Source organism: Cuculus canorus, chromosome 1 (assembly GCF_017976375.1).
Source record: "Cuculus canorus isolate bCucCan1 chromosome 1, bCucCan1.pri, whole genome shotgun sequence".
Lineage (NCBI taxonomy): Eukaryota > Metazoa > Chordata > Aves > Cuculiformes > Cuculidae > Cuculus > Cuculus canorus.
Window position 1 is genome coordinate 24,218,475 of NC_071401.1, and position 20,468 is coordinate 24,238,942.

Here is a 20,468-nt window from a genome sequence, read left to right on the forward strand (position 1 = left end):
CTATAATTCTGCAGGTAGAAGAATAATGCAGTTTGTGGGATTATGTCCAAAACTCCAATATTCCATATATGCAATGTACCCTATATTGGAGTTCTACGTACATATCTTATCCCTGTTGTATCTACACATCTTATATTTCTTACTCATGTCTGTCTTTACACATGCGTGCACAGCAGCTCATGTATTAACAGCAGGCAATTCTTCCTTTCTCAAATTTAGGAAGAGAAAAAAGTCAAACACAGGGAACCCAAAGCTGTGTCTATTATGAGGTTTTCACTTACTTTTCGTGTTTTGAATCCTATCTCTGGGAAGTCTACTTTCAAAAGCAGAAGTTCATTGCCGCTGTTTAGGGAAAATGTCTTATATTTGAATGCAGATGTTTGTTTGAGAGATGAGCTGGGATTACTACGGGTTGCAAACTCATTTATACAGGGCATGAAACAGCAGAGTCTCCAGAGCAGCCAGAAGTGCTTCCCTCTGGCTCAGCAGCACTTCAGCTGGCCATGCTGGGGTGCCGGGGCTCTCTCTATAGCTCATCTGAGTCTGCCAGGAATCAGACTGGTTTACATGAGATTTCAGCCACTGGGAAGCGAGATGGAGACAGCTAATAGCTGCACAGCATTACAACATGGGATCCTTTCACTGGAAAGCCCGATACTGATGTGTTCTGGAGGCAAGTCAGCTACTATGTCAGCTTTCTGATAGTGAATTTAAAAAACAAATACTGCTTAGCAAGGTTTCTTCTAATGCATAAAAGCCAGGTTTACAGACACTTTTGTGTCTATAAACCCTTGCCAAACTAGGAGAAGGGGCTTCTGAATAGTACATTATATACTTTTCCTCTGTTCTAGCATCTCTCTTCCAGCATCAGAGGACTATCCATTTGCATTTTAAGACCAATATACTTAGTGGACAGTAGCAATATAAAACGTACCTTCTGATTACAAAAGCATTAATGGCCTGGCCAAATCACAGAAGGTAGCTCTAATACAAGCAGAGGATTAGAAATGATATGCAGGCTCAGTGCAGGAGTAGTGCAGTTTGGGGCACAAAAGATGGCAGGGAGAAAAGGGAGATAACTCCCCCATCAGCCATCCCAGGCAAACTTACAGAAATAAGGACACATTCAAAAGCTGAAAAGATGAGGGTCACAGCAAGAAAACTGAGGTGATTCCTCACATCAGTCCTTCCGTTGAGGAGCTCAGGCATGTCAAGTCAACAAAACGAATAGTAACAGATTTGAAAAAGGCTCCATCAAGATCCTCTACCAAGAGATGACAAAGCTAAGCTATCAGAGATAAAAAGGACAAGGCCACTTGCGGCTTAATGGCTGTGTAAAGACAGCAAGCAAAGGTATAGTAATACATATTTCATGTTCACAGTGGTGTCAGATGCCCAGTGGACGTGTATAGAGACCAGCACTGGAATCCATTTTGTCCACTATCCATACATGATTTTTTTTTCAAAGGACTGACTAGTGAGGTGGCAAAAAGTAGTGCATCAAATTCGTCTGGAAGTCAAATAGAAAGTGGTTGGAAACACTGAAGCTTCTTATGATACCAATTGAGAAGGCATTAAAACCGTAGCTTTTGAGTGCTGATAAATGTAGTGCAGAAAAAAACATCCTTAAGGCACACAGTGCACAGGACTGAGATTTAATGGAGATGTTATCACTGAGGAAATAGATCTTGGATAGGTTTATGAAAATCCAATACAAGTGCTCAGTAGGAACAGGAAAAGTAAAAAGGATTTTAAAACTTGTTAGAAAAGTAATTGAGAGCAAACCAACAAATATCGTTATGCTCTTACAAAGGTCTGCCTACCACGTGGCAGTGCTAAGGTCTTTTATCACAGTGGATGACGTTGAGAACAGTAAGTGAAATGATCACAGGGCAGTTAAAAATGAATGAACATATTTCTTCATATTTGCATAGCTGACACTTGGAAGTCGTTGTTAGAAAATGCTGTGGTTGCCGGAAATTAGAAGAGTTAAAAAAAGGAATTAGGTAAATAAATGAAAAAAAATCCAGCAAGGGCCATTAAGCACAAAATGCCAGCTTGTGGCTCAGGACCTCCCTGAAACATGTGAACACAGACAGCATATCAAGCATATACAGCATCACTGCATGCTTATCCCAGTGTTGTATTTTACCTAAAATAATTGCAACTGCCCACTGGCTGTCACGTGATACTGGCTTGGAATGAGCTGTGGTCTGACCTGGCGTGGACAGTCTGTATGCTTACATGCGTTAACCAGTCTGCACCCCTGCTACGGACTATAAAAAAAGTGGCTTTCTAATAGCATTGCTAGAGCATAAACGCATCAAAATAACTGCTTCTGTGGTTTATGGTTGGAGCCTGCGTAATCACTGGTATTTCCCTGGACGCAATCTCTCTACGCCCTCTTGACTTATTTGGTTGTCAAGTGTAATCTGGTGGTTTGTTGGTCACAGTGACTGGCTCAGAGGATGTGACACCATCTCTTCTGCTCTCCCTGGAGGTTAGAAGGGACCAGGAGCTCCTGGCCAGCGTGTAAAGTCATTGCAAGGGGCTGGTTGTTTCATCCAGTGCCTGCTTGCTAATTTAGGCATTATGGTTTCACTCCTGTTCAGTTTTAAACATCAGATTTTTTCTCAGTCAAACCACACCAGCATATGAATATAGACTCCACTGGCCTTAGCTGAACTCTTCACAAGCCAAGAATAACCACTACCCCTCAGTGTGAAGTCCCTGAAGACAGTGGTTCTCAACAGTAAATTTAAAAAAAAAAAAAAAAGTTGGATAACAAATAGAGTTCAAAATAGAGGTCAAAAGAAAGGGAGACATTTCAGGTGGCAAACCTCTTCTGCCAAGAACGAGATAAAAGTAGTTTCCATACCCTTAGCGCAACACCATCTGCTAAATCTATAAGTAAGTTCTTAAAACTAAACCCGCAGGAACTGTGTCAGTATATTTAAGTAGTGGTGGGCTAACACACATCTTAATCTCCCAGTCTCACTAACAAAGTGTTTGGATAACACAGTGATAACATAAGAAAGTGTTTAGATAAACTTAGTTTCTTATGTTATCCAAATATACTATAAATCCCTACACAGCCCTTCTCCTAGTGTCACTCTGAACCATGGGCAAACATTCCTATCTCAGCTGAAGGTTCATGTCTTCACAGACTTCATGTGAGGGCTTCACTATTTATTTTCTTTTAAACAGTACTCCAGTATAGTGGTGATGAAATGGGCAAGAGAGGAAATATCCATGTTTTGATCTGGTTCTGAGAGAGGGTTTTTTTCATCTCTCTGTGCTAGAGAGACAATGCCAAAGTTAGATTTTGTGAAAATAAAAACAAAACAAAACAAAAGAACATCAAGACAGAACAGAATAGCTCTTGGCAGCACTATTTCAAACACAGCAGCATGGGACTGGCGCATGGGAACACAAAAGTCTTGAGGCTCCTTGAAATCAATGAATATTCATTATATCAATACTTTACTGACACAACGGTTAGGGCACAGGACTACCTAGCAGCGACTTGCTCTGGGACTTCAGGGAAGTTGTTTAACCTGTCTCTGCACCAATATCCTGACTGATAAAAGTCGTCTTTGCTTTCATTAGCTACTTCGATACTTAATGTAAAAAACCAAAAAAAGTAAGTATAATTCTGTAGTTATAATTCTATAATTCATATTCAGCAAGCAACATCAGGCCACCAGAGGCAGGCTGAAGTCTACTGTAACTGCATGAACCGTGGGGGAAATATATCCTTCAAAATGATCTTACACCTCTAGCGGGTTACAGAATCATAGAATGGTTCGGGTTGGAAGGGACCTTAAAGATGATCCAGTTCCAGCTCCCCTGCCATAGCCAGGAATGCCTTCCTCTGGATCAGGTTGCTTAAAGCTGTGGCCTTGAACACCTCAAGGGAGGGAATGTTGCCCATGACTTCTCTGGGCAACCTGGGCCAGTGCCTCACCACCCTCACAGTAAAAAAAAAAAAAATGCTTCCTAGTATCTAATCTAAATCCACCTTCTTTCAGTTTAAAACTGTTACCCTTTGTCCTATTGCTACACTCCCTGATAAAGAGCCCCTTCCCAGCTTTCCTGTAGGCCACCTTTAAGTACTGGAAGGCTGCTATAAGGTGTCCCCGGAGCCTTCTCTTCTCGAGGGTAAATAAGCCCATCTCTCTCAGCCTGTTCTTGTATGTGTTCCTTCAGACGAGACGCTTATTGCCTAAAATTGCAGACTGTCACAGATTTCCCAATTGATTATTAAATGCATGCTATTGGATCTTATAAAAACTATGTAACAAAGATGTTGTGTTCGTACATACAGGTCAACAAACCAACACACACTAACCTGAGTCTTGACTTCAGCACTGGACTGCAGCCTGTCATGCGAGGAAGTAGTCTGCAGGATGCATATAATGCATTTTGTTCACTAACAGTTAAAATTTAGCTTTTTTTTAAATAAAATTCCCAAGCCATCATCATCAAGATGAGGTGGGAAGTGTTCCCAGGCAGGATGCCTTCTGCAGAAGCCTCAGTGACCCCTTGTACCTCCACGTCTCCCATCTCCCTGACAAAAGAAACCAAAGCAAGCCTTGTGGCAGCCAGCATCCCTGGTACAGTGCAGGACCATCTGGCCTGACATTCAGCAGTCCCATGCTGTTGCTGCAGGGGCAAGTGAGGGCCCTGGATCCAGCTCAGAGCTGAGGTCCATCCCCTGCTTAACCCTACCCTGCAGATCAGGGTACAGATGACATTTTGTTCCCTCCCCAGGCTGCCAGTTTGGGCATCCCAGAAACACAGCAAAGGTCCTGCACAGAAAATAGTATGGGTAAGCAGTTAATTTGGCCACTAGTCCAGCTTTAAGGCTGACCCACCACAGCACTGCAAGTGCGACCAACACAATTGTACGCTTAGCTGGTGGCATAATTTCAGCCATACAGGTGCCCAATTAGCAATCTCACAAATAAAGAAGCCAAGGACAATACGGGACATGCATGTATCACTCATCCCTCACCCAAAGCCAGAATTCAGCATAATCTACATGAACTGCTTTATACAATATATTAGTTACCCTAGATGTCTGAAACAAAATGCACGATGCTCATAGATTTTAATCCCAAATTATTCTTTTTTTCAAAGCAGAAGAATTAGGAGTATCAAATAGGTTATTTGATTGATTGATTGATTGATTTTTTTTTTTCCTAACACCATCACCACTCCCTCTTCTCCCCCCAGACAATTCCTGGAAGACTTTTCACAATAAACCAGCACTAGAACAGTGGACAATATAAATAGATATTAATGAATTGGACAAGTCCCTGACCAGGATTTTCTGTTTCTCAGCTATCAGCTGCTCTGTCCACAATTTAAGCTTTCCATTTCCAGACTCTATTTCTTACTCTTTTTTTTCCCCCCACTCATTGTTTGCACTATGCTATATAGACACCACAGAGCTGACATGTCTCACTGGATAAAGTCATTTTGGCCAAAAAGCTACAGGTGGGGTGTTTTTACAGAGTGGAAGCCTGCCAAATAGCAGGAGCAATGCAGAGGAAAAGGCTCCCCATAGCTCCCTTGCCAGCCACCATGCTGCTTCTCCTCAGAAAAAGCATGCAGCTTGCTCCTCTCCCCCACAGCCTGCCTTTGCAAAATGCTTCCAGTGAGCAGGAAGGACAAGAGAGAGACCAGGACCTGCAGCAATCCAAGCAGAGTGAATTATTCCCCAGCAGACGTTCCCTCCTTCTTCTCCTTGCCCTCCATATCAGGTGTACTGCCTTGGTGCATATTCTCTTCCTCCAGTTCTTTGCTCTGTCTCTGTACTCCTACACACTCCCTTGCACATCCTCCTCCCTCCTCCAGCAACCACTTACCAAGAATTCTTCTTCGCTGTTGATTCCCTCTATGTTCAAAATAGGCAGACCAAAAGAGTTGGTTAATAAGGTCCATACCAGCCGTGAATTTCTTTTATACTTTCTCTGTTCCAGTGTGATGAAAATATTGCTGTCTAGCCTCTGTTCATCCTGGCACCCTACAAAGTTCCTCTACCAGGCTTCCTCCCTGTCCCACTTTTTGAACAGACATCTCTCTTTCAAATGAACCAACCCCATGGTGTTCCTTATTTGTTGTTGTCTACTTAAGGTGTTGCTCCATGTTTATGGAATGTAGTTTCACTGGAAAAATTCCTTGGTCAAAACCTTCAAAAGGAACCACTCATCTTGGGTCAATTTTCCATGACACTTGCAAAGCTCTGGCTTTCTGGGAGTGTTGGTTTCCTCAGTCTGAACATAAGATGTCTTTGAAGTATCTCAAGTTGGGCAACTAACATTGCAGAACTGAAATTGCACCTGACCTTTGAAAAAGGTTGGTCCTGTTTATGTTTGCCAACTTCATTTTCCTCTTGTTCATCTTAGCAGATGAGTGCTATTCTTAGCTATAAGGACATGAAATTTAGGCAAAACTGGATCCTGAAAAAAAAAGTTTCCAGTCCTTGGTGCTGTGGAGATATTTCACTCCAAACCAGAATTCACTGATTACACTATAAGTGCTTGGGATTTGCGCTGATGCAGCTGAGATAAGAATTTGCTTTAAAGTACTCCATATACACTGTGTGCTTGAATTGCAAAAGAATGAATCAGAGATTCAGTCTTTATTTTCCCTCCTTTTATGCCCTAGGGAACTTATGACAAATAATATACTCACTGTTTCCTAATAAGTTACCAACATAATAGGTTGGATGATAAATTAAAACCAAATGGAGTTCTGAATGTTTTGCTTTCAAACCACTAGTAAGCCCATATTGCTTTAAATATAAACTTTGTTCCCACTTTACTCACATAGTGACAGTTCACGTGACAGGGAGGCAACTCTGGCTGTGACATCTGCGCACAATTTGAAAATAACTTTTTAAAATAGCAATTGTGATGTGAGGGATTACCCGTCTCCAGAAGATTACAAACGGGAAACAGACTCTGTGTCTCACCAGCTTAGGTGTAGCTCAGCTAGGAAGTGCACAGTCACATCATAAACCTCCTCCTTACTTTGCTCCTAATTGGCAGCCTTGTTAACAACATCAACAAAGAACTGTTTACTGAAACCTGGAAGCTAAGAGGTCATGCCATAAACTTGCTGTGTCCTTATACTTTTTCCTAAGTATCCACTAGCAGGCATTGTGAAAAACAGGATACCCGAGGCTGATGGACTTTTGCTCTGACTGAAGATACTCTACCAAGTGCAACAAATATTCACACACAGGCTAACTAGTAGTTTGAAAAGTGAACCTTAAAACACATTTTAAATCATGCAGTACAAAACCTGCATGGCTGCTGCCACTGTTGCTTAGCTAAACCGGCTTGGTAACACATAAAATCACACAGCGTTTATTATGATAATTTTGGTCTGTGTTTTAGGGACATGTAATTCACAATCTGCTTCCACAGAATAATCTGGAAATGGAGAATTACATTTATGTGATGTTCAGGTACCCTGATTGGCTGTTGTTGGAACATGTAACTTTCAGCGCATGTTCAAGTGCCACTGAAACCACAGGCACCTTGTCAGCTTGATCTCCTGTTTTGCTTATTTAAGCAGGTACCTTAAAAAGGAGTCAGAGGTGCTAAAAGCACCAATCTCTACAACTAAATTTCTGCAATGCCAGTGGTTCACTGATTTCCCTATCCAATGCACACAGGTGGCAGCTGAAGAAATGACTTTTTCTCCACCTGTCAGTAACGCAGTCAGGTCTTTGGTTCTGTCATTTGGTTAGGGTTATGGAGGGGAATAAGCACCACCAGAGGGCAATTCACCCTCCTTGTCTCACTTGGCTATTTCAGGATGACTTGCAGAAATAGGAGGTACCTATTTCTGTCTTGAGTGTAAAGAACCTCGTGTGACTAGCTCAATCCTTTCCAAAGTTATCCCCATTAGGCTCACTGCTTTCAAGTCAGGGCAGATGCTTTTCACTCCCGATGTTATTTATAACATAAATGAAGACTGTGTGGATAGGGCATAAAATAATGCCTGTACTCTGAGGACTAAATGAAATCACAGTGTAAAAGGAATGAAGATTTCTTTTCTCAGGTATTTCTGTCAGTTGGTATAGCTGGCTTGGCCGCTATGTTCCCATTTCAGGATTCAGCCTTGATGTGGAGATAAAGTTGAAACTGAGGTTGGTAGGTATGTCAGTGGCTGTGCTGCATACCTCGGGAAAGCCTGGGAAATGCTGACGTGGACTGTAATCACACTTTCCTCAGCAAGCCAAGTCTTAGAATGCTGTCCTTGGGAGAGTTGTCTTTGTTTCTACCGTTCCTCTAGCAGGGAAAGAAAGAAAACTGGTATGTGCTAAGGAACCCAGGGAAGAACTAAATATTAACTTTACAAGCACTACCGTATTCCACATCTTCCTACTCATTATTTCCATTTTATCGGATTATTGCTGACTGTTTTGTCCCCTGAAATTGTGCAGACATGTATGTTTTACTTGGGCATCTACTGACAAAACTGAATGACAGATGAGACTTCCTGTGCAAAACAATGGCCTTTATTAAAGAAATAAGTCATTAAATAAGAGCATCCATAAATAGAAAGGTCTGTAAAAACAAATAGGGGAAAGCATCTGGTTTGAAGCATCTTTGCACAATTTGCAGTAGCTAAATCTGGACCCAATTAATGACCTGTTTATTTTCCAAAATTTCAATAAAATGACTTGGCAAAAATTTAATCTATCTCTGGAGAACATCTAACTTCCTTCCATATGTTGCCCGGTCTGTCACAGCAATAAAATTCCTCCCAGTTTCAAGCACCCTAACTACTACACCAACGGATTCTTTCCATGAAAAAAAAGATAATGGTTCTAGCCCTCTAAAAGTTATGATCCTCCCTTAAGAGAAAGCAACACAAAGGAGTGAAAGAGCAAGTGAGTGCCTTGTCTTACATGCTCTGCTGTGACCTAGAATCCAGAGATTTAAAACAGTTCCTACCTACAATTCACCCAGCTGTTTTATAATCCCTCTGAATTTGATAGTTTCTTTAAAATGCTGCCACGCCACGATTAATGTGCGTGCCTTGGCTTTGTAACACTTGTCCTGCTGTCCTTGTTGTTTAGGGTGTCTTAAAAAGAAACAGCTTAGCTTGTTTCGTAAATACACGTTTATGGTTTTGTATAAAACAAAACAGATGTTTCAGAGGCTATTTTATTTGGTGGTGTCTCGTCTAACCTAGATTCTGAAACATATTTGACCTCTATGTGAGTCAGAATAGGTATAGTATCCACTATTTTATTATATGTCAGAAATACAGATGTTCTGGTACCTCCGTGTTTCTGATGAACTCATGCATTCTACCACATTAATTTAATAGATATTAATTTTTAAAAGAATGTGCTGCTGATTTAGAGGTTAAATGTAACAAAGCAGATGAGTCAAACACTTAACCATTTAAATTTATGAAGTATTTAAGTGCTCTGCTGAATTAAGGCCATAATCAAATTATCAGCTTTGTTCTGAAATAAAACACTTGAGGCTATTAGGGATCGATAGAGAGAAGAACTGTAATAACCAAAATACTTGTTTGCCAAGCTGATGTGAAACTATATGCTTCTGACTCTGTAGGGAATAATACTTCTTTATTTTCAGAAATGATGGAGTAAGTCAAGTCAGGATGATAAGAGCCTTACATGAGAATTCAGAGCGTTTCTGCTGATTTTGGAAAAGTTCCTCTTTATTTTCCTTAATGTAAATAACAGAAAAAAAAAAAAACCAACAGTCCAAATCTTTAACTGATAAGGAAGCTGTAAGAGTTCTTCCCAGGAAAGAAACTGGGCAAAACCACAAACACCTCACCATGTGGCAGAAATTCAGGTAGAGGTTTAATGTACGTACATTTGCTTACGCATGTTAATGGCAATTACTGACATTTTGAAAGCTGACTTGTCTTTTTGGCTATATAATTTCCCAGTCTGTTCAAAAGTAGCTGATGGGCTGTCACAGAGCTTTGAAAAATCTCAACTGAGAATAGTAATAGAAGATAAGGTAAAGGTGGATGGATTAATAAATAATAAAGAAAAGAGGAATCACTTGTCATTTTTACCTTCCTATGATGTCAGAAACAGCGATGTTCAGTAAAATTCTAAAGCTACAAACTGAAGTTTAAAACTGAAGAAAAATGTGTGCCATACAATGGTTCTACTGGAAAGTACATGATCTGATTCACTAGTTATACCGTTACACAGCAGTTTTCTAGTCTCAACTCGTCTAATGCTTGCCCATAGCATATTGTTTTTTTCTATAACTGCTACTTTATTTAGAAAGCTGTTTGGAAGATGCGCATTTACTTCTCTCGGTATTCCCACAAATGGAAAATAGTTTTGTTTCCTGAAAAGAGCAATGCCAGCCTCTCCTGAAAATCCTCACTTCACTACGTCTATAAAGACACACTACTCTCTATGGCTTTATTTAAAATTCAAAACATTTATTGCATCCAGGCGTAACTATTCTCCATTAGAATCCCTCCTTCCCGAGTTTCAAGTGAATATCATAAGCATATTCAACCCACAATATTTTAAAGTTGCTTATCACTCTTGGTTTGTGCCTTGAGACACACAAATAGTTCCATATTTGTTTCTGAAGTAGCATTTGCAAGTTGGGATTGCTGCAAAATATTTGCTAAAAAAGAGTGTGAATAGTTCACAGACTCGTCAGAATCCATCTGTTTGAGTCTATTAATGGGTGCATTCCCAGCTGTGGTCTTTCCAATGTCATAAATAAAAGGTTTCTTTCTTACTACAAATCCAGTGGCTGAAATCTCCCTGCAAAACTGATTTGTTTAGATAAAATCTATCCTTATGTTAAAGAGACCTCTTAAAGTGAGCAAAACCATGACATGCCTATCGCATATTCTCTCAGCAGTCAACTGACACATAAACGACTCACAGTCTCAAATAATTTACTACAGCATTATTCTGGATAAGTTATGAAATAGCACGTCATTCAGATCGGGATGAGTGCAGCTGGAGTGGGGAAAGAGAGGTGCATTTACCAGAGGAATGAGAAGCACATTGAAAATAACCTAAAAGGTGGGACAGATGGTCCTCACTCCTTCATGCAGTGAAAGCAAAATAAACTTACACCTGTATGCAACACACTGGAGGGAAGTCCAAGCTAAGCACCAATGAAGGTGTAATTCTTAACTAGTTTAACCAAAAGAAGTATAATTTGTAACACTGGTTTTCACTTTATTCTTTTAACATTCCCTTAAGCTGTTCCCTTCCTGGAGTTGGCAGTTACCTTGAATTTATTCCTAAATTATAGTGATGGAAGTCAAAATACAAAGGTATTTCAAGCAACTCTTAGCTCAGAGTAAAATAAAACAGACCTTCGTATGATATAAAGTATATTTAAACTATGCTTCTGTGGTAATCTCCCTTTAAATTATTTCTATAACAAAACCATTACTCTAACATGTTGCTTTTTTAATTGCTGCTGTATTAAATGACCTGTGAAGGTTCAGTGTCTTCCACACCACCATGGCCTGGGACACGAATCCTTCCTCCCCGACTAACACATTGCTTGGCTTCCTGGGGCACCAGTGCCATTCATTTAGCTATAGCAACAGAAGAAACCAATTATCCCCCTCATTATTTTAGATATGTGACAAGTGAAATTTGCAAAGCATTGACAGAATTAAGAAAGCCACTTTGGAGTTACTGAACTCATGTTCCTGCTAAAGAAATACTCACAGATTAAATAAGTTTTAGCTAAACATAAATTTTAAGTGGTAGTGGTTTTGAAATAGATAAGGAAGCAAATTGTTATCACTTCAAGAAAAACAGTGATTTTAAGTTTCAGTGCTTCCTCTTCCACTGTACTACAGCACGTTGCTATATCTGTAAAAATGACCTCTGGATACAAAAACTTTTCTATGTATATAATGTATAACAACAACAGGGGAAAAAAACCATCAGTATCCCAATGAAATTATCATGTGAAATACAGTTCACTCTGCTGACTATATACAGAGGAGTATGTTTTATGCTTGGCATCCTAGCTTAAAGCGTCCTGTATCCTGTTTTTTAACTCTCAGGAATTTTGGTCTGCTTCTACATTTCCAAGTGTAGTAATTGCTGGAAGAAATTTCAGGACATTAAGCCAAGGGACGGAGAGCTGGTCTGTACACACTGCTCCAAACTAGCATCCTGTGGGTGTTGTGTCCAATATTCTGTGATGCATCTTGTGTACACATACTAATTAATATTACTGTATGTAAATTACTGCCTTCTACTGGAACAACAGACAGTATTTCACATGAAATTGTTTATTACCTAAATTAATTAAATGGATTTTTTGAGGACTGGGTTTTTCGGAACCAAGTGCCATGAACTGCAGATGTTCCTGGTCCCTTCTTGTACCATGTACTATGGTTACTCCTTGCGCTCCTATCTGTATACATTCAGTCTTTGCTTATTTGCAGTATAAGCTGCACCATCTCATTGTCAAAATATTTTCATTTTTGAACTGTAAACAGGATGTGCAAAGGAGGCACAGAAGTGCAGCCTTCTTGTGGATGCGCTAATGTCAGTAAAGGAACTTCACATACTGTCATACTTTTAAGCCTGTAATAATCAAAAGAAACAATCAAATACTTTTCTAATGGAAAATAATATTCCCAAACCTAGATTTTCAAGACTCATAAGACAGGCATCGCTTCTTTAAACTAATGAGGCTGGCTTAGAACAACGAAAATTTACAAAATACATATTTTTTTCTGTCTTTTCAGATTCTGAAGTTCACATTTTCAAGCTTTTCTTTTCAAATCTGATTTTAAAATATGCTTCATTTGAAGTGAAAGCAGGGTTTCTCAATAAATTGTGACTCAAGGAGATGATTTTCTAAAGAATTACAAGAGGGAATGGCCTGAAGCTCCATCAGGGGAGGTTCAGGTTGGATATCAGAAAAAAATTCTTCACAGTAAGAGTCATTGGGCACTGGAACAGGCTGCCCAGGGAGGTGGTCGAGTCACCTTCCCTGGAGGTGTTTAAGGAACGGGTGGATGAAGTGCTTAGGGACATGGTTTAGGGAGTGTTAGGAATGGTTGGACTCGATGATCCAATGGGTCCTTTCCAACCTTGTGATTCTGTGATTCTGTGATATAGCAGCATGGGAAGTGACCATGTTACGACAGAAAAACAAAAAATATGAGGAAGAGCAAGACCGAACATCTTTCTCACATGAAATGCAAGAAACAAAATGCAAGAAGACGAATGCAAGTCAAACCACTGCTGTGAAATATGGCCTTAAAATAATTACAATATGGTACATTTTTGAAGTTTTTTTTTTCAAACACAAAGTGATAACAAAAAATTCAGAACTGAGACTTCACTGATTCCTGAAACTAAATATCACATTCTAGTGTAGATGGGAAAGCAGAAGAGTGGGAGTCCAGTCTCCAGGGCCCTACTGAGTCCAGAAATTTCCCATGTTTAGGAATTTGCTGGCCAGTCACCAACAAGGCTGTATTGATGGGAATTATTATGGTGCTCACTTAGCAGCTGAAAATTTATTGTGGATATAAATTTCTAGATGAATGTTCCAGCGTAGTTATTACTATAAATAAAGTCACTTGCATAGGGATATGAAAAGTGGTCTGCAGTCATATGAATAAATACAAAACACCTAATAAGAAATAACTGAAAAGATACATAATTTAATATGCCATGAGTGGTACTAAGAAGCAATCTTGGGATGGAAAAACGTAATTATAGTTTAATGTCAGGCAAGTAAGTTATTCATATCAGTCTACATGGGGTCCTATATATAATAGAAAAATATCAGTACAAATAAAAACATCTACCTAAATATACAGGAACTTGAACAATATCGTGTTATATATCCTGCTCCTGGAAAAATAGCACTACGATCAGTTTCCAATATTATGGTCTGAAAACATCAGCAATAACTACAATGCCTCCAGGAATCCTCCCAAAAGGCACAGTGTAGCATACTGAGGAGGAATCAGCCTTCTTCTAGTCACATAGCCAACTTCTACAGGTAGAATGAACTGAGGCCACCTATATTTGCATAGAAATAAGGAGAAATATTTGCCTACTGAGAACTGAAAGAATATTGTGGATGCTCAAGGAACCACACAAAGTCAATAGCAAGGAAAAAAAAAGCAAGCTCTACTATAAAAAGGACTGACATAACTTCCTAGAAAAAAATACGGGTATTTTCTGAAGATTAATGTGTCGTTGAATTCAGTAAATAGCCAAGCTCCAGAAAGGAGGAGACCTATCAAGTGTCTTTTCTAAGTAGCTATCAAATAAAAAGTTGATTGATTCAGATCATATTCAGTCCTATTACCAGCACTGATTCCTCATTTTATCAGCAGTGTTCTATATCTCATAATGTTAGGAAATTAAGTAATCAAAACTGAATTTCTCTTAGAAAACCAATCTCTCATATAGTTGTCTCTGGTGGAAGCGAGACTGTTTCAAACACTGAATTTATGTATTAAATGTAAAACCAGAAAATGAATGTTGGTGCCACCCCAGGAACCTCTGCTTCTCCTTCACAGTCACTCCAAACTTTACAGAGCCATGGCAGTGAGTATGAGAAAACCTACATCTTTCTCTGGACTTTGAGACAATGGGGAGTCCTCCATCACCCCCCTCCACAGCGTCATGCTGATACAGAAATACTTGGCAGGTCAAGCATATTGGTATTTTTATAATTGTATTTCTGGAATTAAGTTCTTGTTGCTGAGGGTCATGAGAACCCAGCAGCAGCGGAGCTAACAATGGTGGTATTTTGCCACCATCGCCCCCATTTCAGAGTCAAACTGCTGACCTTCAGGGAGTGTCTAGGGCAGGAGATAGAAATTACAGAATAATGACTTAACATGACTACCAAAAAGAGCACCTATCTGTTTTAAAGAAATTAAACTAAAACAAGTCCCAACATTAATGCAGAATATGTAGCAAGATTAGTACAATTTATGAGACCAATCACTACTCTTTTGGCTATTACATTTTCTGTAGGATTGCTACAAGAGCAGAAAATTTCCTGGCATGCCTGACCAAGCGAGTCACTCATAAGTCACTTTCTTTCTTCCCTGAAGCACTCCATCCCGAATAAAGAACATCTTTCATAACTTTTCTCCTTGACAAAGGACAGTCTTTTCCCATTGATGAGGTCGGGTTAGGGAGGAATTTACATACAGACATCTTATCAATGTACATGAGAATCAGCATTTTGTACTCTCCAGTGCACTGATGAGGGCACAGGCTGCAACATCTCCACTTCGCTGTCTGAAAACATAGGTGCATGATTTTAAAGTAGAGCAGAAAAGTATGTCCACCAAACAGGCTACCGCTAGAAAAATACCGGGTTTTTTTTTTTCATGCACATCTCCCACGGTCCCTAATGATAAATGACCTGGAAAAACTACTTTATAAAAAAATACAGTATGTTCTTGAACCAGCTTTAATTAGATGAACCTGCCACGTTTGCACTGTACAAAAAGGTCTTAAGAAGAAATTTCAATAACAGAATAATATAAAAAAAATGCAGCAGGCTTAAGGCTGGCCCCATATTGGGGATTCCTGCTTTTGCATAGAGGTTGTCTAAGGAACTGGGAGCCTGGTACACGAGTTTCCTTTGGGCTCTCCTAATACTGACCTCAGAATGCATCACACCAGAAATAATGAGTTCTGCTTCACAGGGTACAATGTTAAGGAAGCAAGTGCATAAAAGGGTTTCATTTACTGAAAACTCTGAGGCACCTATAGATTAGATGGTTCTTTAATTAAGCTCTAGAAATATGTCACATCTTGCCTCCATACAGGCATGACAGAAATCTGGGCTAAAATCCATATAGGTCTTGTAGTCACCACCAGGTTTTCTTTTCTCTTCCATACTCCTCAGGATCAACACCTCAGCTGTTACCAGTGGGTACCGTGTTGCCAGAGGTGCAATTGAAAACTTAGGCTTGATCATTGGCACACAATAAAACCACAATAACCCACAATCCAACCACAAGTTACTTTTCAGAGGAGGAAAGACATCACTTTGCCGTCTTTGCCAAATGCTGAATGTCTGCTGGACAAATTATTCTCCATTTTCTAATGCAGCTAATGTTCAGTTTCATCTCTGACATAAATGCATTTCAGTCACATTTGAAGAGCTACTTGTAGCTGCAAGTCAGTGTGCAAGGACTTCCTGAACAGTTAAGGATGCCGAAAGCGTAGGATTTCTAAACCTTTGCATTTAAAGATCTCAGTTTGGCTTCTTTACACTGAAATTTTCTTTTAATCATGAATCCGTGTCATGGTCCTGTTTCAATTTTTGGTGCTGCAGGTCATCCATTTCTAAGATAAATTTAGGTCGTGGTATGTTGGGGTTGGAAGGCACCTTGAAGATCGTCCAGTTCCAACCCCCTGCCATGGGCAGGGACATCCCGCTAGATCAGGCTGCCCAAGGCCCCATCCAACCTGGCCTTGAACATTTCCAGAGATGGGGCAGCCACAGCTTCCCTGGGCGACCTGTGCCAGTGCCTCACCACCCTCATTGTGAAGAAATTCTTCCTTATGTCTAGTCTAAATCTGCCCCTCTCCAGTTTATACCCACTGCCCCTCGTCCTATCACTACAAGCCTTTGTAAACAGTCCCTCCCCACCCTTCCTGTAGCCCCCCTTCAGGTACTGGCATCAGTCTCAAAAATCTGCCCAAACTTGGCCAATTTATAAAACTTTGAAATGGCAGTCTGAGCAAATGACTGACAACTTAGTAGAAAATGTGCCTTCAAATTCCATTTGCCTGGAGCACGGCCAAGCCCAAACCAGAGTGGCAACATCTGGAATCCTTCCCCAAAATCATCCCAGGCAGTTGCTTCTGGAAAGCTCTGCAGCTAAGTAGGAGCTGGGACAGCGCTTGGGGGTATCCTGTCCTATCCTGCTGTCAGCAGTCAGGCAGTATAGAGGATGTCAATGCAGAGATAAGAGGACTTATACCTCAAAAGCTAGAGGAAATCGAACGGAGATCCTATCTCTTCAAGAACACAGAACATTAAAAGTATTGTGGGACACAATACTTTTACAAGTATTCTCACTACAATACTCAGGTGAGAAGAGATTTGGTAAAAAAGCCTGAGGGTGTATCCATGCTGCAGACACAGCAGTCAGCCTTACAACACAGAAATCCCAGCAGCTATCTGTGTGGATCGCTAAACTTCAGCTAAAAGCTAAACCTAGGAAACTAAGAGACAAAAGTTTCTATTATTAGAAGAATGTTAGGGTCACAAAGTCAAGTGTTCAAACTTCAGGAAGTCTCAGAATTGAAGTCACCTGTTCAATCCTAACTCAACCGTCCTCCCATTAGGCACTAGGACAAAGTCTTGACCTCATCCACACATGCACTTCCCTAGGATACCACCTGATGATGGACAATTATCTACTCACGTATCAGAGTCATGTATCCAACCAAGCCAGCTGCTGCAGGACTCCTGCTACATCTCATGCTGATGCTGGAAGGCATGCAGGAAAGAGTGGGACAAAACACACAGGAAAAATTGTGTTTCTGAGACTATGCCAAGTAAACAGTGCCCCTGTGGTTCCATCCCTCTTTGTCTGGTTTTTAGCAAGTCACTTGAAACAAAATCCAACTGGACTGCCAGGAATTGCAAGTTACTAATTCCCTGGGTGCAGTACAATTAGATCCTGCAGTCTGATTTGCATGAGTGCTGCACAATAGGAACCGAGAGCCATAATTTTAATATTAAAATAGAAAATTCAAGTTGTAACACTCAGAGTTATTGACACTCCTGTGTTCAATCTCACTATGCCTTTGGTTCCTATCTCTAAAAGGGGAACAACATAACCTTACAGCTTCTAGGAATACAATTAAAACACCAACACTACAAAGTATGCAAAGCTCAATACTCCTAAGCACCAAGCTCCTAAGCACTTTTAAAGAGTCTGTTAAATATGTAAGTCAAATTCCTAAAGCAATGGCTTTCAATAATGGCATAATAATTCAATAATGGCATTAATACATTAAACCAACAGTACTCTATATAACTTTTTAGACAAACAGGCCCTCACTTCAACAGGGAGTTAAAATTCTGGTTCATCTCCCAATCACTTTTTGAATCCCTACTTAAGCTATAAACATAGTGGGAACTCAAACAGTGTAAATTACTGCTGCAAACATGAAGAAAAGCATTAAAAGACTAAGACTGGCATTTGTGACACTGTAGCAGGAACACTTATTGCTTTAAAAAAAACAAATCCCAGTCAGTGAATCAAAAAGAGTGACTAAGAGCTCCTGGGCACTATAGACTTGTCCTGAATAAGAGACAGTACCGAGCAGCCTTGTCCCAGAAGCACACCAGGAACCAGACTGCTACTCATCACCTCTGACGTAAGGGTGAGGGAGGGAGGGAGAGAGGGAGCTCACCAGAGCAGTTTTTTTTTGTGCACAGCTAACTTTCCACAGCAACTCAGCCACGCTGTCTGCCTCTTTGAGAGTGGCTGAGCCAAGGTTCAGCAGTCTCCTTGCTTTGGCCATGGTTCAGTTCTTTGCTCTGGTTCACTCTCCCACTGCCCAAACATGTACGGCTGCCATCTGCTCCAGCACATGGACGTTGAGGCAGAAACTCTTCCCAAGGAGCACTCGGGAAAGCCCTGAGCAACCTGTCCTGCTCCAAGTGCTGATCCTCCTTTCAGCCAGAGGCTGGACTAGAGATCCCCCAGTGTCTCATCCAACCCCAATGATTATATATTTTTATGAATTAAGCCGTCTGTGCTTACTTTCTTTACAGGTTTATGTTGGGCAACTGGTGTCTAACAAATGGATAACAAATGGATAAAAAAGTAAAGTAGACCACCAGTGCCTGCAAAGACATCATCACAATGATGATGCAATCACTAGTCTTTATTTGGCTTGATGGTTGGAATATGACAGTCAACTGATGGTTTAAACTGCATTTTGTTTTGGTCATTCCTCTTAAACACTAGTTATGAGTTATACTGCTGTTCCTACTGTCAGTCAGGGCTGAACTTGGATTAAAAAAGGGAACTTGTACAACTATCTACCTGACTGGGACTGGTTCTGTCGTGATGGAAAAGAAACTGGTCTGGCAACCAGCAAGTAATGACACATTTAGATCAGTTTAAATTCCCTGTCTTCTCACTAATGAAAGCTGGAAGGAAAGGCATAGATATATGCACTGCAGCTATGGAGACCAGAGGCACAAATAAATATAAAAACAAGGGCAAAAATTCCAGAGACATAGAAGCATCTGAACAAGAGAACATCTCTGAAATCAACAGATGTTATTTGTACACATCTTGTAACCTTGTCAGGTAATTAATTTAATTAAAGGGCAAGTGTATCAATGTCTCACCAGCATATTATGAATAGTACTTAAATTATGGCAACGCATAAACCCAGGACATTAGTATTCTATCCACCTTAAATAAAAAGGCTGACACCATCAATTTTAATACCCAGTTGCTTTAAGAAGTTGGCTACGGCTTCATGGCAGCCTGCCCAGGTCCTTTGCTCAATCAAGCAATAGTTGTCTTTGACCAAAAGAGAAAAAAATAGCCAACAGTATCCTTGCTGAATGTCTGCTGGCATCTGCTATTAATATAGGAATAAGTAGATTACATGCAAAAGGTTAATATTTTAGGTAACCATAACAACACAAAATTAGCTGGTTTAGTAATTCATTATTGAAGACACCTACTTTAGATTAATTTTTTCAAAGAAGTACCACAAAACTTTTATTTGTTATTTTACTTGTATGTACATAAGAACTCAAGAGTTTAGACACCTATATCATACACTATTTACCTCTGCATTGTGCAATACCAGCATGTCACAGCGCCCTAGGCAAGGTCACCAAACTCCTAACAATACTGTAGGATGGAGCAGAGGAATCCGTCTTTCCAAATTAGCCTTCATTATACATGATTCTGCTCATAAATCTTGTATTGTTTTCCTCTATAATAAATTTACCTTGTACTCGCACGTACCCTCTAGATCATTTAATTCATGAAGGAGTTTACGGATACAAACGAGAGGTTTGTTTGCATGCATAAAGCAAACGAGCTGCTGCGATAGCAATGCTCTAAATGTGACCTACTGGAGCACCCACCCTGCTCTGTGACCTTCTGGTCTCCACTCGGGGATTGTACGACTGAAGGAGTCTGATTTTCCAGAGGACTTAAAGTTATAAAAGTGCCCGAAACGAAACAGACTGTTTTTCTTTGGGAGCTGCGCTCCGCCTCACATGCAAACCCCACCAGGAACCAACCTGGACCTGCGAGCGACGTAGAAAACTGATCAGACAAGCGGATGAGCGCGCTTCGCGGAGGCAGAGTCAACTCCTTTGCTTTCTGAGATGCTCAGAAGGTGCCTCTGACGCGGGGCTACGCGGGATTTAGCCTCGAGATCGAATGCTCGTGGCGCCGTC

The 20,468-nt window shown here is 40.4% G+C and overlaps 1 protein-coding gene across 5 annotated transcripts in view; it reads right to left on the minus strand.

Moving 5' to 3' along the window:
- The window catches only part of STARD13 (StAR related lipid transfer domain containing 13), a 309,317-nt gene that overhangs the window by 125,499 nt on the left and 163,350 nt on the right, over nucleotides 1-20,468 (minus strand). The gene's annotated exons all lie outside the window — the stretch shown is intronic.